The following is a 7253-nucleotide window of genomic DNA, read 5'->3' as shown; positions in this document are numbered from 1 at the left end:
ACTCTCTACGTGATATATAAATTAAATTATCGTATTCTACAGATGAAGAACTGATGTTATGCAATAAATAGGATATTTTGAAATGTATTTGAATGTATACTTGTTTTTGTTTTATGAACACTTAATCACAATTCACGATATTATAGTGAATAATATGTCCACCAGAGTCTACAAACCAGATATTTTACAGAAGTAGACATTTCTCTCTAGATATCATTGAAACATATTATTTCATCATCTATCTGTTCACTATGGTCTCTTGAACTTATTGGCAGTCTGCCAGTATTAACTTCATCTAAGCATTTAACCTTTTTTCGCCCCTGGAGCAACTGGTGAACATATCGATACATGTAAATATTTCTTACAAGAATGGATAACCTCTACTAAAATAGTTAAGAAGTAAGAAAAACATGATAAATGAAACAGTAGTCAATAAACGGTTGAAATTAAGACGTTTATTATTGATCGATTACATAACGGATATCATAAAATATTACTATAATGTACAGTGTACATCTAAATAGTGATATAATGTTAACAGATTACTATCGTAACGTTTATTAGCCGAGTGATTCAGTTAGATAAATAGTGACCAATAGAAATCATTATAAATTATTGTTAACGACTTTTCTTCTTAAGAAGATGTCAGGACTTGCAGATATGACATTGTATGTTCAAGACATTTTGTTTACTGTGCTGTTCCTGTTACTTTGTGTTTACAGTTGGAGGACCTGGAGGAGGCTGTAGGGCAGTTTACATATTGAATGTTCGAACGTTCTTTTCCCCAGAAGGAGGGGTCCCTTTTGTATATGATATATATGTAGGTAAGTGTTGACGTTTAGTTTTATAACTCTAATGTAATACTCTTCACTGTACATAGGATATTTATAAGTGTTATAAGTGATGGTTAATCCCACAATTCGAAAGTGAAAGGGTAGCCAAGAGTTGCCTTACCTCTGATTTTACACAGCTAAATAAGTGACGGCTAGTACTGATAACCCTCGTTTAGATCTAGGAGAAATTTAAAATCAGAGAAACAAACAGTATGTCTATATGATTTAGGGAATAAAATTCATATATGCAGCATGTATAATTTTAGTGAAATAAAATAAATGTCTGTATAGACACCAATGTGGTGTGTTCTAATGTTAAAATAACTAACTACTAACTATCGCACATCGAGGTTCGTTTGTTCTAATGTTACAATAGCTACGAGTGTCCCAGACGATTTATTGATATATAAACTATTTTTTGTGTATATGCATTATATATACATTGAGTGAGCAGGGGTTTAAATAGTTTATGACTATTTACAATGTAGTATCCATTCCACACTAATAATACAACTTCATTTCCACTTACAGTTTTAAGATTATTCCACCACAACATGAGCCATGTTAACAGAAATATATCACATGCAAATTACAAATAATCACTCAAAGTTTCCTGTTGGATCAGTGGGTATTTCTGTGCATGTCTATATATTATGCTGTAATTTGATTCTTAAGTTAAACTTTTACTGGAATCATTCTGATTGGTTGTGATGTTCTTATAACTGTGCATTTCATTAAAAATACAACTATAATAGTTGAGTATCAGCACCGTAGTCTAATTGTATGTTTACATTCTAATAAAACGTAGTAGAAACATCAGATAGTTCGACGGTTCTTGGTAATATTATTTTGAGATGGGTGGATGTTCTATTACGTAGCATGTCAAAGTAGGATACTTTGACCACTCAATGTAATAGTGTTGTTCTTAATTTTCGTAGCTGTGTTAATCTGTGCGGGAGGGTGTGTTTGTCACCGGTTGCTTTTACGTGTACACTATCGTCCGTGTATCTTGTTTGAGTGTTTTTTTCGCTTGTGTACGTTGGATGCTTTTGTTTTTTCGTGCACATAACTTCCAGGTTGGTTAGTAGCGCTACGGCTATCTGGCGATATTCTGTTCGGCTGACGTCCATCCGCTTCATGGTGCCCGCAGCCTCGCTTTCCTCGGCGGTCGTAGGCGCCTTCAATACCACCTTGAGGTGAAGCAAGGTAGAATGCCTGCAACAGTTGGGAAATGGACGTTATGTAGCTACGCTTGCATCGCCCATACACGTCCATACCCAGCGAGAAAAGGAGATTTTCTCTTTGGGGACCAGCGTGTGCCTATGGAGCCGACCTGCAAAATATTATGTGAATGACTCTCCGTTCGGCACCATTCGAACTGACCTACGATGCCGTCAAGGACGGATTGGGGGCGTACTGGACAGTTCACAAGATTGAGTACGAGACCACGTCATCCACGTGCTAAGAAGGGGGGAAATGGGTGAGGATTCTGTCATCCTTCCCCAAATCCAACAACAGTAAAATGTGGAACCTCTAAATTGGCGCCTTCCCCACCATATCTCGTGGGTCGGGACGGATAGGCCGTGTATCTCCCGTCCACGTTGACGGGCTTCGGCACCTGTGGAGTTGGGGATGCTATCGGAACCGTTCGGGTGGTAGGGGTCTCTAAGTAGGCTCAGGCCCATCCTGCTTACACCAGTTAGGTTGGTACCGGGAGGGGGCTTAGGCCAGCCCGGGTGACCTTGGAGTGTCCACCGTTTTTATGGAGCCTCAGTCCACCGAGTCTGGTGGTGATAGGGTTGGGTTTCGGCGACGCCCACACTCTTGCCGCCCAGTAAGTATCGGGGTGGGTTAGTCGGGGAAGAGGGTGCCTGCGAGGATGAGACTGGGTGTTCCTAGGCCTCGGGTGCTTTGGACGCCCACTCCTCCGCCATTGCAGACGCCAACTTTACATTACATGAGCTACCATGACATAGCTCATTTGATATTCTCGACAACTTCTCCATTCTTCCTAGTCTTTCGGGGTTGGAGGAGGAAAGTTATGGGTAGAGGGCTTTGCACAGACACACAGACAGTTTAACAATAGATAGAAAAACGTTAAGGTTACCAGGTACGTGGCGAAATTACATCTTGTAAACTAAAAAACACATTATTAGTTTCTACCAACAAATAATAAGAATTATTCAAATAAGTACATAAGATCTTTAATATTCATTCTAACTGCTATTACACCGACATATTTTGAAATAAAATATTATATCACCAATTCTTATTAAATTATGAGAAACTTACGTTTTATTAGAGAGTAAATAGAAAATTAAACGACGGTGGGATACAATACTTTTATAGTAGTATATTTAATGAGATGCATACTTCTAAAAACATCACAACCAATCAGAAAGATTCCAGTAACATTGACGTCAAGAATCAAATTACAGTATCATAGAGACATGTGGAGGAACAGACTGAGCTTATAGGAAACTGTGAGTGATTATTTGTCATTTACATGTAAAACATTTCAGTTAACGTGGCTTATGAGTTGTGGAAATAACCTTGAATCTGTAAGTGGTAATGAAGTTGTGTGATTAGGGTGGAATGGATATTACCACGTAAATAGTGAAAAAAATATTTTAACCACCGCACACAATTTATACATAGTGCCTATACACAAATGGTTTATATATCAATAAATCGTCTGGGACACACTTAACTATTGTAACATTAAAACAAACGAACATCGATGTACTATATTATAGTCAATACTTAGTTTTAACATTATAACACACCATACAAGTGTCTATACAGACATTTATTTTATTCCACTAAAAGTATACAGGCTACATTGATGATATTTCTATCCTGAATCATATAGACATACCGTTTCTTTCTTTGTTTGATTTTAAATTTCTCAGAAACCTACACGAGGGTAATCTGCACTAGTCGTCACTTATTTAGCTGGGTAAAATTAGAGAAAAGGCAACTCTTGGCTACCCTTTTACTTACGAATTGTGGGATTAAACATCACGTATAACGCCTCCATGGCTGAAAAGGTGAGCAAGTTTTATGAGACGGAGATTCGAACCATAGACCGTTAGATTTCGATTCGAGCTCTTTAATCACCTGGTCATACCGGGATGGTAGATATACATTTGGTCCTGAATGACGGAATACTCCTGTTTCTCACATGACAGAAGTCATTTTTACCAGTTGATAATGATCTACAGTTTCAAATATCTGAAACTCTTACCTAATTATTTGTTATGGTTATTCTGTCGTCTTCTATACTTGTACATGTTTAGAAAATTTAGTGATTAAGAAATTTTCTTCTTATGCGGTTGTCAGAGAACTATAACCGAACTAAGAAACTAAATGCCAATAGAATTTTATAAAATGTGTTATTTCATAATATTTGTTATGTAATATGTCGTTTCAGAACCTACATCTTAAACTTTAATTCATATCATTTTAATTTCTATCACTATTCCTTTATTTTATTGCTTTATGTGAGACTGACGAAGGGAGGTTAAGACTGACAGATGATGTATCCCCACCGCAATTCGAGCCCTACTTCCACAGTCACCTCCAAAACGTAGGTTGGATTTTATATTCCACATTATACACTGTAACCTATAATTATTTGGATTTTCTCATTTTTATTTTTGTTTTGGTTGATTTTGATTATAACAAACTTCTGGATCCGAACCATAACCTGTCGGATTTATAGTTCTGAACTAGTTAATCAGAAGGCAACGTGACTGAGTTTCTGATCGTTTCGGTCATGTTTTGTGAAAATAAAAAAACATTAATGTGTACTGTAACATCTTGGTTTATGTGAAGATTTATGAAAACAATTATGAATGTAATGTTTACTGGTTCGTCGGTTTTGAGTGACAAAACTTCAAGGTGACACAGCTGCAGCACGTGTGGAAACACCACGGGGCACGATATTCTACTCTCACGCGCTCATCAGGTAACCAAACTCTCCAGAAAGACACTCGCACCACAAAGATCGATTTATTGAACGTTATACTCGATAGTATGTAGCTTGATAACAATGTGACGTAATAAAAATATATTTAAAATTGACAATATTTGACAGAACTGTTGAACACATAGTATAATGTATGTGTAATGTTTAATCAAGTGTATAATAAAAATTGGCTGGCATTTGGAAACGGACATAAACACTAATAGTTTAACAGTAAATATTAGAACAGAGAGCGCTAGTGTTGAGAATTACTTATTGTGTTTTAGTAAATCTAGTGGACCATAATGTGTGTTAATTTTTTCATCTTTCATGAATGTGTTTAATTTTTACAATCAAACCTACATCTAAATATTACGAACAAACTATAATGCTTTAAGCTAAGTAAACGACACCAGATTAGAGGTGACAAAATAATAACATCAATTGTAAACATATTCTAACTTATTATTAAACTTTTTACCAGGTAATACATTCAGTAGAATCAAAAAACATTTTTGTGTTATCTGTGATTAATAATTACAGCGTAACACAGCTATTCATTTTTCATCATTAGATACATAAAATAGAATACTAAACGTCTACCTATACTTTACAGTTTAGATTTTGTTTATAGTTCCAACTTTTAGACAGTTCTGCAGTATTGGATTCTAAATAGACTGACACCAGAAAAACACATCGTTATATCACAGTGTAAGAATATGTTTTGTATATAATAACTGGTCAATATAACACTGTAAATACTTCTGTATGAGTGACGTTTAATAAAATACCAAATGACTTCATGTACTTGTTTGTTTGGTTTGTTTTACAATTAAGTACAACGCTATACAATGGGCTATCTAGCTCTGCTTACCATGGGATTCAACTATCAGGCTACCAACTATCAGACATAGTATTGTCTTTGGTTCGGCAAATAAAAAATGTAATATTTCACACTTCTTAATGTTTAATGTAATTTGAAATTAATATGTCAGCGGAAAATTTAAAAAGCTATTATAACCAACCCAAATTTAACAAGAATTTATGTGTAATAGTACTCGTTACATGAGTTTAGGTAAATGTTTATATTTTTATATATACTGCTAAAAGAAATATAAAGGAACAAGTAAATGTTTCAATATATTTTTCTCGTAACTAAATTTATGTATCAAAAACATATCCGTACGTCTACGAGTGTATTTTTTAAGCTTGCTGGAGGATGGCCAGACCCAAAGGAGAGTGGTACAGCGCTTCGGTGTGTCACCAAGCGTCATGAACTGACTTTCGCGACGCTACTAGTAGATGAACTCTTGTGGCAGGAGAACAGGTCAAGGCCGTCATCGCTGCAAAACAACCAGAGAGGACCGCTACATTGTGAATCCCACTGTGTGGGATAGGTAAGCTACGGCTCTGTCATTGCGAAATGAATTTCAGCATTACACTGGAACCCGTGTGTCGCTACAAAGAGTCGCAATCGTTTGCACGAAGAACCCCTCAGGGCCAGACGGATTGCTACAAGCGTAATTCTGAGTATCAGATTAATCTGTACTGTATACATGTTTAGGTGAATGTTGAGAGATTTCATTATTTTATTGATAAAATAAATAATTTACGTTTAAGTTGGAGTTTTATTACAAGTTTTCAATAAACAAATTATTAATTATCATATGCGACAATTTAAATTTTGACATTAACCACAGAATACCAAATATTATTTATTTTACTTTCTAGAAAGTAATAATACAACGCTCTACCAACGAAATATCTTTTGGAAAATATGGTGTTTGACAACAACGGAATTAGTACTTTTTATATGATTATACCAGGCCTTGCAGGGCCAGATTGTTAAGGCATTCGAATCGTACTTTGAGGGTCGCGGGTTGGAATCCCCGTCACACCAACCATGCTTGCCCTTTCAGCCGTAGAGGCGGTACAATGTGACGGTTAATCCCACTATTTATTGGTAAAAGAGTAGCCCTAGAGTTGGCGTTGGGTGGTGATGACTAGCTGTCTTCTCTCTAGTCTTACACTGCTAAATTAGGGACGGCTAGCGCAGATAGCCCTCGAGTAGCTTTGTGCGAAATTAAACAAAACAAAAACAAACAATCTTTCGTATCTCTCCGCGAAATTCGAAACATAAAGTATTAAACCTAGCATAAAATTAAGCCAAAAATATCCAATAACATATTATACAAATATAATTTTGACATAAGGAATGGTAGAAAACTGTTTTTATTATATGTCAAATTAATTGATGCTGTATTTTCTCTAACAACAATTTTTCATCAAAAACATGTAACTAGTAGAATTGAAACAAATAGCCGTTCTATTAAATCTATGTATGTTTATGTTTTCTTATGCCAAAGCTACATTACGCTGTCTTCTGAGTCCTCCGAAGCGAATCGAACCTCTGAGTATGGAGTCGTAAATCTGTATACTTACTGCTGTGCGAA

The 7253-nt window shown here is 35.9% G+C and overlaps 1 long non-coding RNA gene across 2 annotated transcripts; it reads left to right on the top strand.

The window, feature by feature from the left end:
- The first annotated feature begins 318 nt into the window (after nucleotides 1-318).
- On the top strand, nucleotides 319-6161 carry LOC143258200 (uncharacterized). 2 transcript variants are annotated; one of them, XR_013032187.1, is made up of 4 exons: nucleotides 319-399; nucleotides 723-824; nucleotides 4342-4422; nucleotides 6009-6161. It is a non-coding gene; the product is annotated as an uncharacterized LOC143258200 (long non-coding RNA). The 2 variants fall into 2 exon arrangements; XR_013032188.1 differs by having other exon boundaries at nucleotides 320-350.
- Nucleotides 6162-7253: the final 1092 nt, after the last annotated feature.

This window comes from Tachypleus tridentatus, chromosome 7 (genome assembly GCF_004210375.1).
Source record: "Tachypleus tridentatus isolate NWPU-2018 chromosome 7, ASM421037v1, whole genome shotgun sequence".
Taxonomy (NCBI): domain Eukaryota; kingdom Metazoa; phylum Arthropoda; class Merostomata; order Xiphosura; family Limulidae; genus Tachypleus; species Tachypleus tridentatus.
This window is presented reverse-complemented; position numbering and strand designations above follow the sequence as displayed.